General features: G+C 41.8%; 1 protein-coding gene across 8 annotated transcripts in view; it reads right to left on the reverse strand.

Annotated features, from left to right (window-relative positions):
* Positions 1-15,630, reverse strand: part of SYNCRIP (synaptotagmin binding cytoplasmic RNA interacting protein) — a 682,339-nt gene that overhangs the window by 664,717 nt on the left and 1,992 nt on the right. The gene's annotated exons all lie outside the window — the stretch shown is intronic.

Here is a 15,630-nt window from a genome sequence, read left to right on the forward strand (position 1 = left end):
TGTTGGGAATAACTTTAGCGCCGGTGGAGGAATTTGCATGTTATTTTCCAAAATTTTGGCCAGCTCCGCTCCTTCCCTGCAAGTTTCGGGCTGATTCGTGAAGTGGGGGCCGAGAAAAAAGGGGGGTCCCAAAACGTGTTTTCCCCATGTTAATTTCCATAGGACGGTCTGACAAGGCTACAGCCCGAACCGCTGAATGCAATTACACCAATCTTTGCAAAATTGTAGGGACTGGTACGCAGAAGTGCCTTTGCTATATTTGGTGAAAATTGCTCCAGTGGTTTTTTCGAAAATTAACTTAAAAAATATATATATCTGGGCGGAGCCTAAACACACATCTCATCGTGAGATCCGATTGGCTGTCAGCACTACATCCAAGAAGTGTTGGCAGCCATCTTGGGACCAATATACACGATAGCACCTCATTAAAAAGCATTGCAGTTAATAGAAGGTTTTAGGACTTTAGTTACATTATAAATCATTTGTTGATGGTACCATACTCATTTTAGGAATTGTGGTGTGGTCTAAGGTGATTTTACCATGTGAAAAAGCCTTCTGCTGGGATATCATGAATCATGTTTGAAAGAAAACTATTATCTCATGCTTTTCCCACAGTGGTTTGGAAGGGGATCTATAAGCTAAACTGGAAGCATATTTTCTGTAAATTCACATTATCTTTCTCAGTCATGTGAGAATGAAGTCTGACATTCTCAGTAAAAAAATGTACCTCCAACAAGGACAGAGACTGTCAGTTGATTCCTTTGTGTTCTACTGCAGCTTCCCAGAGTATTCTAAAGAACAACTAGAGCGCTAACAGTCCTACTTATTACAAAGGTATGGCACACCTGAAGCCATCTTGATTGGAATAAAGTGGCAACTCTTAAAACATTTAATTTAAAAAGGAACAAAATGAAGGGGTATATTTTGCCATAGAAAGTATGATTTGTGCTGCAGAAAGAAAAATTAGGGCACATTTTGAGTGACTTCTCAAATCCTCTTGTATTTCATTAAAAATTCTGACATGCAGTCTCCCAAGATGGCCACCAGAGACAAAAGAGCCCAAATGTAAACCAAATATCACCCAGAGGTAGCCCAAGTATAGCCCAATGACAGAATATCCCAGAGTGTTCTAAAGAACAACTAGAGCGCTAACAGTCTTACTTATGACAAAAGTATGGCACACCAGAAGCCATCTTGATTGGAATGAAGTGGTAAGTCTGAAAACAAAATGAGGGGGTTCATTTGCCATAGAAAGTACGATTAGTGCCTCAGAAAGAAAAATTAGGGCACATTTTGAGTGACTTGTCAAATCCTCTTTAATTTCATTAAAACAATTCTGACATGCAGACTGAAACATGCACTTTGAATACCAGCAGCAGACTTCCCTGGTGAGCAGTAGCTTTACTACAGTGATATAATAAGCAACTAGAGTGCTAACATTCAGAATTTATGGCAAATGTGTGACATCTGAATGCCTTCTTGATGGAACCAAAGTAAACAAGCATTGAAAATGCAATAGATCTCTCCCTCGTTTAAGGTAAAGCCATTCTGTTTGTAATGAGGTGGCTTTTTAGCTTTGCTTTTAATAGTGTTTTTCAAACTTTCATGTAAATAACATGCATATGTATGCATATATGTATGCATGCATTTATATAGATATGCAGAATATATATATATATATATATATATATATATATATATATATATATATATACACACACACACATATACATAAAATTCATATATGTGCACATATATATGTGTATATGTGTGCGTGTAGATAGACCGAGGTACAAGAAAGCAGAAAAACAAACGTGAAGAACAAAAAAAGGGGGCAGGGTAGATACACCCTGACCCCCTAGGCCTGCCCAGGTGGTCCCACAAGGACAAAAAAAGGCCCACTTTTTTTTTTTTTAAACCTGGTCTGTTTTTTTAAAAATTACCCCCCGGGGGGACCAAATCGCGGCGGCATAGTGATAAAGAAGTGTGGGGGGTCCACAATCCCCCCCACACTGCCCCGGGGACCGCCGCCCCCGTGGCAAAGCAACGCAGCCCCTTGGCGCATACTGGAGGCTCCTGGTGGGCTACTTGTCCCCCAGGGACCCCCAGTATGCAAGGGGAATTAGTTCCTATTCTGCAAACACGCCAGGGGTTGCGCCTCAGAGAGGTGTAAAAAAGGGTGTGGCCTCCTTACACCTCTCTGCAATGCAGCCCTCTGGTGCATACTGCAGGTTCCAGGTGGGCTAGTTGGCCCCCTGGCACCCGCAGTATGCAAGGGGAATTAGTTCCCCCTCTGCAAACACACCCGGGGGCTGCGTTGCAGAGAGGTGTAAAAAAAGGGTGTGGCCTTATTACACCTCGCTGTAATGCAGCTCCCTGGCTTATACTGGAGGCTCCTGGTGGGCTAGTTGCCCCCCAGGGACCCCCAGTATGCAAGGAGAATTAGTTCCTCCTCTGCAAACGCGCCAGGGGTTGCGCTGCAGAACGTTGTAAAAAGGGGGCGTGCCCTCTGAACACGTCTGCAAAAATGTAGTAAATCAGTATAAAAAAATTAATACATTTAAAAATTATCAATTAAAAAACCTTCGAATTTCAATGAAAAAACCATAGGTTTCAGGCCTTATTTTGGGGCTGATTAGGATGGCGGTTAATCCGCATCCCCCGTGCCGGCGGAAGCCACCGCCGGCCTGGAGGATGCGGATTAACCGCCGCGGCCACAGACAACACCCACCGCCAGATTAGGATGGCGGTGGGATGGCAGTGGGACCAGCGGCGGACTGCTGGTCCGTCCGCCGCTGATCCGCGGGGTGTGTAGGGCTATTTGGTGACGGTGTCAGCAAGACACCGTTAGCCAAATTAGGATGTGCACAGACACATGCTTTTCCGCGGCGGCTTTTCCGCCGTGGAAAAGCATGTGGACATTGGTGTTTGGGGGCCCGTTGCGCATGGGGGATACCTATGGTACCCTCCCAAAATGTACATGCACAATGCAGCAGGCACCGCGCGGTGCCTGCCGCTTTGTACATGTAAATGTAAAACATGCAGTTTTAACATTGCGGCGGGTGCTGCTTCAAGCAAAACCCACCGCAATGTTAAACATACAGGATGTGACCGCCAGGGTGGCGGTCACATCCTAATTTGCACGGAGGGACCGCCGCTGCCCCTGCGGACGGTCCCTCCACCTCTGAGGTGGCGGACGGACGCAGGTCCGTCCGCCATCCTAATCGGCCCCATAGTTAGGAATTAGCATTTAAAAAACCTTGCAAATTCACTGAAAAAAACCATAGGTTTCAGGCCTTATATAGTTAGGAATTAGCATTTAAAAAACCTTGCAAATTCACTGAAAAAACCATAGGTTTCAGGCCTTATAGAGTTAGAAATTAGCATTTAAAAAACCTTTGAAATTCACTGAAAAAACCATAGGTTTCAGGCCTTATATAGTTAGGAATTAGCTTTTAAAATACCTTTGAAATTCACTCAAAAAACTATACGTTTTAGGGGTGTTATAGTTAGCTGGACATTTCACTCATACAAAACCATTGAAATTGCTCCTATATAGTTAGTTGTACTAACTATATTTCGCGTACCCGTAATCCACTGCTGATGATGTCACATATTAGATCATTCATGACATGGTCAGTGACATCACTGATGACATCTCAAATGACATCACAGATGACATCACTGATGACATCATCCATGTGACATTCACATACACCTTTTCATACACTATTAAACTTTTTCATCACTCTTTGTAAAATACAGAGTATCATATTTGAATCCATTGTCACAGCAATACAAGTATCTAAAAATCCACTCAGTGATTCATAGATGTATACACACATCTAATCACTTACCTATAGATTCACTCATACATGCCGTCAATGAACAATAGAACACTATCAAAAATACTTATACACCTATATCGACATTAAACAACAGCACACATCCTATTCACATATGAAGTCATCCTACTCGCTTATGCAAACAATGGATCATACTTACATATTTACTTAGCAAAACACTTATACAAACACAACTTCATCTATTCATTTAGATAGTAAGTCATACTTAGTGAATTATAAAATTAATATTACAAGTATACAGTTACCCATACAGTCACTCACACAATCATTGAGTCTTATGTATTCTTATTTAGATACAACAACTGACACATACACTGCCTTTTATGTTTCTAGTTTGTTGGACATGTACCATTGAGAAATATATTTGCTCATCCCCACACCCATAAAGAGATTCACTCACCCAAACTGTTAGAACTTGTAGTTTTAACTTCATATATCTACTGAATCAACTATTCACACATCTTTGGACAGTCGCACACCCCCACCGAACCACACACACTTTCACACTCCCATACAAATACTCAGTTAACTAATCAATAACTAATATAGACTTTCACATAGCTAGTAACCAACTGTAGAATCAGTTTACACAACAACTGACAAAGTGATACAGATATTCACACAGTTTAGTCACTATCCACTATATTTAGTGAGACATTATAAATTGGTCAAGTAAACAGTCAATTACACTGCTACTAATTCCTCCATCCAAATATTTATTTATATATATCCACTCATTCTTCAATGCAAATTGCTATATATATATAATGCATATTTAAATAACGAAGCAAACCACATTCACTGGATGATGTCATCAGTGATGTCATCAGTGATGTCATCAGTGATATCACTGACCAGGTCATGAATGATCTAATATGTGACATCATCAGCAGTGGATTGCGGGTGCGCGAAATATAGTTAGTACAACTAACTATATAGGAGCAATTTCAATGGTTTTGTAGGAGTGAAATGTCCAGCTAACTATAACACCCCTAAAACGTATAGTTTTTTGAGTGAATTTCAAAGGTTTTTTAAAAGCTAATTCCTAACTATATAAGGCCTGAAACCTATGTTTTTTTCAGTGAATATATATATATATATATATATATATATATATATATATATATATATATATATATCTCCATATCCATTGGCCGACATAGTACAACCATTTGGCATAAAAATGGTCATGTACGCTGATGAAAACTTGTTGTGGCCTTAAATCATCCTGAAAATTCATCTGCTAGTTTAGGTCCCTGTCTAGAGAAAGTTGCACAATGGATGGAGCTCTCCTGTTTAAAATTAAACGGGGATAAGACCAAATTCATGCGCCTAGGCAACCCTCCCATCTCTAGTACAGGGCCAACTTGGCCAAAATGTTTTGGTCCCACCCCACCGGAAAAACAAACAGATTAAAAGTCTGGGTGTGTGGCTGGACTACCCACTGACTTTTGGATACCAAACAGCTGAGCTGTCAGCAACATGCTATGGCATCACGAGGATGCTCCATAGAGTGCTCCCCCTTCTCCCATTCTTGGCAAGAAGGCTAATGATCCACGCTCTCATTCTTTCACAAATGGACTATGGTAATGCACTATACCTGGGAGCCCCGAAGGCTACGATAAATAGACTTCAGATCACCCAGAATTATGCAGCTCGCCTCCTTCTGTGTCTCTCCCATAGGCAATCAGCTAAACCTGCATTGAAGACTGCCAATATCAGAAAGGACCAAATTCAAGGTGCTTTGTATTGCGCAAAAGTCCTTTCAGGGAATGGGACCGGCAATCAATGATCATCCGATACCAGCCAAACAGAAGCCTTCGTTCATCAAACATGCTGTTTGCAACAGTTCCAAAAATAAAGAGGGCTAGAAGCGGTGGCCGATCCTTTGCTTACAAAGTGGCTAAATTGTGAAACACACTTCCCCTTGACATTCGACAGGAAACCAACCATCTATCTTTAAGGAAACAACTTAAAACCTGGCTATAGCAGACCCGTCCCTAAGGTCCACGTCCGCAGATAGCGCTGGGATGCCTTAGTGTAGCTATGCACTCTATAAATGTTTATTTCATTCATTCCGTTTTGTGGATTTTAAAACTGCATTCAACCAGATCATACAAGCATCATTAAACAAGCTGGATGGGAGGGGGTGAGAGATATCAATAAAGAGGTCCGGGGTTGCTTTTTAATCTTAGTGGATATGGCAATACATTTATTTACATGCCCCTAGTTGGCTTGCCAGCCTACCCTGCCCACCTTCGGACCTATTTCTTGCCACCTCCCATAGAGCAGATAATCCAAGTGGTTAAAACGTCTAAATACGGGGCTCTGCAAGATCCCTGTCCCCTGAAAATATTGCATTTGGTACCGGAAGTGGTTAGTGAACAACTGTGGGTCTTGTTTAAAGGGATAATTGGGTCAGGTAGTTTTCCTGCTGCATGGAAAAATGCTTCAATTTTACCACTTTTGAAGAAATTTGAGCTGGACCTAGCTGAGCCGAGCAACTATAGATCCATTTCAAGACTACCCTTTCCCGCAGAAATATTGGGAGAAAATGCTTACTTTGCAACTCTCATCCTTTATCTCCTCCGAGAACCTCTTGGATCCATCACAATATGGGTTCCGGGAGGGGCACAGTACAAAAACTGCCCTGATTATGGCCACTGAGTAACTGAGATCTATGTTGGATGAGGTGGGGGGGTAATTAATATGATTAGATCTATCGGCGGCCTTCGATACCTTGAACCACACTATTTTAATCAACATACTCTCAGAACTGGGTATTGGAGGACCGGCCCTTAAATTGTTGACCCCCTTCCTCTCTGATAGAGTCAAATCAGTTGAAGTGGGGCTTCTGCTTCAGAACAGTTCTCGCTCCCGTGCGGGGTGCCTCAGGGCTCTGCCCTCAGCCCCACCGTGTTCAATTTGTAGGTCTCCCCTCTGGCCAAGATCATCAGGCAATGTGGGTTCACAGTGGTTTTGTACGCAGATGACACCCAATTGGTGGTGTCAGTTTCCAGCAATATGGAAGAGACAGCAGATAGTTTCAATCTTTGTATGTCTCGGGTACATCAATGGATGAGTCAGAACTGCCTGAAACTTAATGGCGGGAAGACAGAGGTCCTCTTATGGGGCTCTAACAATTCTTTCTGGACACCCAGATGGTGGCCAACGTGCCTAGGTGACACCCCCACGCCAGTAAATAAGGCCAAAAACGTAGGCATGGTCTTCGATGACAAACTGACCTTCAAATATCGGATCAATTCCCCATCTTCCTCTATTTTTTTTATCCTGAGGATGATTAGAAAAATCTGCCTATTTATTCCACTGGAATCAGTAAACATTTCTGGTGATAGCACTTGCTTTGTGCAAACTGGACTATGGAAACGCGCTTTATGTAGGGAACCAAAAGCAGCATCTTCAAAAGCTACAACGGCTCCAGAATGCAGCAGCCAGATTGCTGCTGGATATACCGAAATTCCAGCCGGTCTCAGAAGTTGCAGAGCCTACATTGGCTACCGGTGGAGAAGAGAATTATATTCAAAGCACAATGTTTAGCTTTTAAGGGACTCCATGGGGCAGGCCCGGACTTCTTGAAAAAGCAATTGAAATGGTATACACCAACCAGAAATTTGTGGTCGGCTCATTGCAAACTCCTTCAAATGCCCAGAATTAAAAGAGTTTGTTGGGGCGGAAGAAGTTTTATGTCAGAAACTGTTAAAACCTGGAATGCGCTTCCCGGTGAAATAAAGAATTGTCCAACTATCCTGGCTTTCAGAAAAGCTTTAAAAACCTGGTTGTTTGTAAATTAAGTTCAGTACTGGATTGCGTGGCAACCTTCTTTTTCCATTTGGCTTGGCATTTGTGCGCTAAATAAATGTTTAAATCAAATCTGTACATTGATAGCAGGATGATAAATTACGTGGAATTAATATTTATGATCCATGTAATGGACTGTGTATGTGCGTGTACTGCAACCTACTATGCCAATTCTACTATATCTAAAATGGACTGTGTGCAAGTCTTGCTCTATTGACCATTTGTTTAAATAATTAGACATTAAGGCCATGATTTTTTTCTTCAGTTACAAAAAGATGTGTGGTGTGTTACCTTGTCAGCATCACGTTAGACGTTAGAAAGCAACAACTGTTTAAATACTTAGTCCTCTTGTTTAACAATTAGCAAATTTGCAAGACTATACTGATCATTAGAAATTGAAAATTAAAATGGTCATCAGAGACCTCAGCCAGTTCGAAAGAACATGCGATGGCTTCTCTTTACAACCGTTTAATCTGGCGTATTTTGTAAAACGTGTTCCAATTGTAAACTGAAGCTTGGTGTGGTGAAGAAACTCTTTACTTTACAAAAATCGGGGAGGCTCAGTGGTAGGAGATATCTGCTATTTGAAACTAAAGCCCCATTCAAGTTTTAACAACTCAGGTCAGTGAAACAGATAGCACAGCTAAATCTCTTCCTTAGCTGGTATGCTAAAACATTTAATCACAAGAACCACTAGGAAGTAATCCCTAATAAATAAAAGAAGAGATATTTTTGAACATGGTAGTTCAGTGCCTATGGGTATATGTTGATAAATACTAGTGTTTAATGTTACAGGAGTGACTTTCAAGGAGAAGAGTCTTTCAAGGAGAAGAGTAAAGCAAAAGCTGTTTATAGAGTAAAATAAACGGCCATCCTGCATTTTCTAGACATGGTTCTAACATAAGGGCTTCAATAATTATTTACATGATAAAACATTAATAAATGACAAGCATATTTAGAAATTTAGACTGGGCCGATCACTGCAACTTGATCTAACCAGCATATGGAAATAGGCACAGTAGTTGCTGTTTGTGCGTGGAAGAATAGTCGCTTGTACACCTGACATTTCAACGCACTAATCGTAAATAACTGAAATCTGATTCAATAACTGGATAATTGCTTGAAAAACTGGAGATTTAATTATGAATTGACAGAATGTATTATTTGAGTAATTTAAAATCTTGAGAAATAGGAAAACTGGTTTTATTTCTGAATTATTGCTCGATGAGTAAATACTCAGATCTTAGAATATTGTAACACATTAATTAGACAAAGTTCATATGGTTAGAAATGCAGTGAAAACTAACAATTTTGAAGTAAAAAAAAATACGTTCATATGTAGGCACCAAAAATAGACTGTAACAAGTAAACCAGATGCAGTTAGTTTTGTTTAAACTTACTTTGTGCAAGTATTGCACATGACGCTTTTTTTAAAATGATTGTGGATAGTGTGACTACGCGTGTTTACATGTCACTAAGATGTTTCAATTATTCACCACACACTAATATATCCTGCACCCCTAGTCCAACCCTGTTGCGTATTCAAGAACAAGCTGGAGCAAGTATCAGGAACAAATTGCTAAGGTTTTTGTAAGACCCTCACACACTATTAGTGTCATGCTTCACCATCAGATCTTATCCTAGTCCATAAAAACTAGGATAGGCTCAGTCATTTTTCAGGGAGCACTTTTCGATGTAGAATAGGGACTTGAAAAAAAAATCACAACCAAGATAAAAATGCCTTGGGGTGCCCAATAATAAGGGATACCGGGTATCTTAGGCAAGGTTAAAAACATGATGAATTGATTGGGATTCCTCTTATTTCCTTGTTGTTCCTGATCATTGCTAGCAGTGGTTCCAGGGCTAGTAGGAAGAGAGCTGGGGAGAGTGGGCAGCCTTGTCTGGTGCCTCTTTCGAGGGTGAGCGGCTCCGAGGTGCCCCCGTTGACTACCACGCGTGCTTTTGGTTCGTTATAGAGCGCCATCACCATCCTCCTGAAGTTACACCCCCCCCCCCAGCCCGAACTTTTGCATGCATCTGTCTAGGAAGGGCCACGACACTCTGTCAAAGGCTTTCTCAGCGTCAAGGGCAATCATGACTGCTGGGTCGTTGCTTGTGGAGGCATGCTTTATTAAGTGGCATAGGGTCTCATGTTGTCATGGGACATCCTGTTCTTGAGCAATCCCACTTGAGAGTTGTGGATAAGGTTGGGGAGATGCGCGTTTAGTCACGCTGCTAGGACCTTTGCATATATCTTGCAGTCAACGTTAATTAGGGAAATGGGTCGCTAGTTTTGCGGGTGTTGTGGGTCCTTGCCTTCTTTTGGGATGACTATTATGTTGGCCTCGGCCATTGAGTTAGTCATCTTCCTCTTTTGGATGCAGTACGAGAAGACCTCTCCCATTGTGGGCTTGAGTAGGGGGAGGAAGTGTTTATAGAATCCCGCTGAGTAGCCGCCTGGTCCCGGGGCTTTGTTGTCTTTAAGGCTCGCCACCGCCTTTTCTATTTCAGCTCCTGTTATGTCCTGTTCTAGCGATTCCCTTTGTGGTTCTGTCAGTGTGGGCAAGGGGAGCCTGTCTACGAGACTGGCACCTCCGTCCGCACTGAGGTTCTTATCTTCCCTGTAGAGGTCCTCATAAAACTCTTTAAAGACACTGAGGATCTCTTTGTTCGACGTTTGGGATTTCTTTTTGGAATCTGTCACTGCTGTAATGGTGTGTTGCCTCTGCTTGCTCTTAAGGTATGAGGCGAGCGCTTTCCCCGCTCTATTCGCTGAGCATAAGTTTATTGCTTTGTATTTGTTTATCCAGGTACCCGCCCTTTCGCTCAAGATCTTGTTGAGTTCGTATTTCGTCTTCGTTAGGTCTGTGAGGGTATTCCTGTCTTGTATGTTAGAGATAAGAAACGTTTCTAGCTCTTTGATCAGTTTCTCAAGTTCTAGAACCTTTTTATTTCTCTCTGTTCATTCTGGCTTTAATGGAGAGTAGCTTGCCCGGACTGTGGCTTTCATGGCATTCCAGAGGGTGCCTCTATCCGTAACTGGGGTGTCGTATGCAGACGACATCCTCATTATAACAGAGAACCCGGGCCCGTCGATAACCGCATTAATGACCACCATTGAGGAGTATGCACAAGCATCGGGATACAAACTTAACAGGGACAAATCAGAATGCAAACCACTAAATGTTCACACAGCTAGGGCAGCACTAGGGAACTCAGGGCTGGTGTGACAAAAGAATTTCCTGAAATATATAGGTCTATACTTCGGGAGAGACCTTAAAACTACGCTAGACCATAACGAGAAAATAATACTGAACAAGCTGAAAGATAAGTTGGAAGCGTGGCCACCAAGATTCAGCAGCTGGTGGGGTAGAGTGGAAACAATAAAAATGATGCTAACACCCATGGTTAACTACCTGCTTAGCATGCTCCCACTGGTTTCCACAGAGGATTTCCACAAGCGACTAGACAAGCTTATAAACAAATTCCTATGGAGGGACAAAAAAACCAGGATAAGCCTACAGAAACTAAGACTAAACAAATCCATAGGTGGTCTCAATCTCACCAACTTTAAAACATTCCAAGAGGCATGCATAGCGAAACAAGGAATACACTGGCTCGCCCCATAGCAAGTGTACACACCGGTATAGCTCTAAGTAGAGAAGAGAATCCTAAATGGCCTTGACCCCTTAGTCCTACTCACAGCGAACAAACACCCCGCGATCAACAGCAACACCATACTCAAAAACATCAAGAACGCTGTCCTAAAAGTAGACAAAAGAATGGAGACTAGCATCAAAAACACGAAATGGGAATCTATCTGGTTCAACTCTAAAATAAAATATAGTGACAAGACACGGACCATGGACGCCTGGTATAAACAAGGTATCTCCACCCCCAACCAGCTAGAAAGCCATAATGCACCCCTCACATTCAACAACCTAAAGCAAGCACACAACTTACCAGACATGGAACTATATAACTTTCTAAAAATAAAGGCGGCGATCACAAGAGCAGACCTGTTCAAGAGGGCCCCCCCAATACTACAATACATGGCGAACCTAAACAAAGTCGGACATCAGACGTCACACCTATACAAGCTCCTAACCCTAGTGACAACATGCCTTAACAGCAAAACATTAGATTACTGGGAAACCCTACACACTAGAAGACTCAGTGAAAAGGAGAAGTCTCGATTTTAGTCATCAGCGTCCCAAAACAAAGTCACCCCAACCCTATCACAGACTAAATACTGGCTCCTCCACAAAGCGTACTGAACCCCATCCCGCTTTGCGGCGATCGGTATACGTAATAACGACTTATGCTGGAACAGCCACAAACAAAAAGGGGATCTGGCACACCTCATCCTCTACTGTCCCAAAGTCAAGTCCTTCTGGGGTAAAATAAATGACTACATAAACAGCGTATTAGGCCTCTCTTTACAACTAGATTTCCAAGGGTTAGCCACCGCCTTCATGGCTCCCGAGATCCAAACCAAAAATGACTGCGACCTGATTGACCTCCTGCTCACGGCGGCTGTTAAAACCGTCCTAACGAACTGAAACGACACAGGGAAGGAATCCTTCGAAAGCTGGTTCAACTGGATCACCTTCTTACAGGGGCGGCAACATAACCTCTAACCATGCACCCAACGCCAACACTAAAGGTGAGATGTGGCTCTCCATGGACAACTACCTGAGCACACACAAACCACCTTAGGCAGACCGCCGGGGCTCTGCACCTGCGCACCCAATAAGCCGTACACCGCAAACTGGGATAGTCTGTGCGGCTAACCACTACCCGAACCACTCGGTCCTCCTTTACTGTCCTTTCTCTCCTTTCCTACCTCGGTGTCTTTCCTCGGGGGCAAACAAGTCCAATTAGGACGATGTGCGCCAAGATCATGATTACTTAGCGACGCCTGTGCATACCACAATTACGCTCTTAGAGAGGACGTTTGTAACCCATCAGGCGCTCAATGTGACCAATATAGCCCCCACGCTACCTCTATGTATACCTGTACACTGTACTTTGTATATAAAATTCTCACTCTATTAAAATCATTTGAAATTTTTAAAAAAAACATGATGAATTGACGGGGTCACTAGAAAGATAAGTATCCTTAGGGGTCGAGGAGCACTGGAGAAAAAAAATATGAGAACTGTGAGGTTATGCTCAATGGGGACAGGGGATGAGCGAGCCTAGGGGACAGGCTCAAAGGTGTTGCTAAACAACTAAAATATTCAGTAACGTTTTTTCTTCTTCAGTCTTCAACCTTCAGGTAACTACATATAAAAACAATGCAGAATTGTACATTATGAAGCCTCTATTAGTTAATGCACTGCATAGGTGTGTCTGTAACCAGAGAGCCACAGAACTGAAACCCGGTAGGTGCCGTGGAGAACAGGGGCTTGTAATAAGTTTAAAGCAACGAAGTCAGTCTGTGACAGAAAACACTGCGGAGACGTATGTCATTATTTTAAACTTGCATTTCACAAATTATAGGATAGGCTGCAACAAAACACGCAAAAAGGTTTTGATTTTTAAAAAAGTGCTTCCAAAATATAGATGTTATCAATACCTGTATGTAGTGGAATTTCTTTATATAACTGTCTTTCAAAAGCACACACTTCACAGCTCAGATGGAAACTTCCTTGCAATACCACTTAAAAAGAAAACAATCTGCGTCATCAGGAAGCTCCAAGTGATTCTATTAATTAAAGCCAATATAGGCTTCCAAGCACTCTTTACGTTTGCAGTTTGACAAGTTGAACACGTTTACAGTTTTTTTTCAGGCAAGAAGGCTTGTTTACCTGGCTAGCCCTCCCTCCGTTTCCCAGCACGAGACTCCCTGCCTGAAGCTTCAGCTGAAGCATTTCAACTCAGAATAAACTGTTCCGGAGCGGTTGTCTTTCAACAACAAAAAAAAAAAAAGAACTGTTTTTCGTAAAAATTAAAAAGGTATGGGAAAGTCGTGCCCTCAGATCCCTCCTACTTAGACCGCTGGTATTCTTACACCCATCTTTTTTGCAACGTTTGTGCGAGTTCAAGGACAACATATATAAATAATCACGCAGTCTTACTTTGTCTCACGAGTCGAGCACATACAAGTGTCCTAAAGTTTAACAGGCTACAGATACGCTAAGTGTGCTGTATCGATCACAACCAACTTAAGTGCTTCAAAGTCATTTTTGCTGCAATTGCTGTGCTAAGGTAGTGACAAACCCAAAAGACTGATTCTTAATTAAGAACGATCCCACCCACTTATGTTTTTTAAAGACTATCCCTGCCCAACTACCTGTTTGCACAGGCATTGCAAATGAAAGTGGTGGATTACTTACTACAGCAAGTAATTACCAGGTAAGAAAGTCTGCAGCCCTTCATTAAATTAGGAACTGTCAAAGCTCACCAAAATGTAACAGTGGTGAAAGGACTAAAAGCAAGACCATGCACATATTGTTGCTGGAAGCATCAGCATATATACACATTATGGCCTATTTTGGAAGCAAAACTCGTAACTGGTGCTATTAATTGTACCCAATAAATTATATCTGATAATTATTGGGTGCAGTTACTTCTGCATGCACCTTGGGGAGCACTCATAATTGTGGCCCAAATAGTCTGGGATCTGTAAATGAACATGCAAAGATTTGTTTTTGGTTATTATTTAGTCTTTCCACCAGAAATGACAGGCATGCTTCATAATGTGATAGAGATTAGGATGCTAGCTGATACTTCAAATAAAGTGATTTATTGTACATGGCGAAGTAATTGCTGAACACATGAGGCCTGTCAAAGTAGCCTGAACACATTAGGCCTGTCCTAAAGTAGCCTGAACATACACAATATGCACAGTTTAATAAATGATGCAACGTCAGTGCAGGGCTCACACAGTGTAACTACATATGAAGATTAAACAAGCATGAACAGTAGCCGACATGTACAAATAAACGATACTTCCAAGATTCAATCAGCAAATATAAAAGTGTGAATAACCAAAATATACTATAAACAGCATATACTTGACAAAACAACTTCAGAAAAGATTCTAATGCACGGTTGCCAAAAGTTGAAATGCCAAAACAACTTCAGAAAAGATTCTAATGCACGGTTGCCAAAAGTTGAAATGCAAGTACAAATTGAAGGATTCACAAGTACATATCAAGGGATGCACAACATTCTCCCAAATAGGAGGAGAACAAACAATGTCCTGCTATATTCAAAGAGATGTTATAATAAAAGATCGCCGGTATACGCGAGTGAGGTATTATTCATCAAGAACAAACATGCATTGGCAAATTCAACCAGTCTAGCATTCACTGCTGGTTTTGTCATGTTTTTTGCAAACAAATATATTTTGTTGGGCTTTTGTCAATCTAAAAAATTACTAAAAGCAAAAATATTTTGAGCTCAAAAATCACACATCTGGCTTGGCAGTTTGGGCTGGACTGTTCCCATGGGGCACAGGGTCAAGACTGATGTGCATATGGCTAGGTTCAAACTGGATTGGCATGGTGAGCAAAAAAAAGATGGATTTAGTCCCAGATCTCTGTACTGGAGTGAATGTTTGACATTGTTCTACATTACGTCCATCAACTGTCGTTTTTGCAAAAAATCACAGTAGGTCACCGAAGGGAATTACTCTGTGTGAATGTCCTCTTGTTACACGGCAGAATGGCATCGCTGACTGTGAAATTAGCCAATGGCCGGAAAGGGCTTCTCTAATGCCCAGGGTTCTATGCTGTAGCGGGTGGAAGAAAAATGCGAATGACCCCTTTAGGGACCAATGGATGAGCGCATATGGCAGGAAGCCCTTTAAAAAAAAAATATGTTGTACGTTTATTTTTGCTAAACTCAAAAAGGTACTGCTTAAAGGCAAACTTGAAAAAAATAAGCATGAACAACAATAGTATACAGCTTCGAGTTCTTACAAGACTCAAAACGC

This window comes from Lissotriton helveticus, chromosome 6 (genome assembly GCF_964261635.1).
Source record: "Lissotriton helveticus chromosome 6, aLisHel1.1, whole genome shotgun sequence".
In the NCBI taxonomy this organism is placed as follows: Eukaryota; Metazoa; Chordata; class Amphibia; order Caudata; family Salamandridae; genus Lissotriton; species Lissotriton helveticus.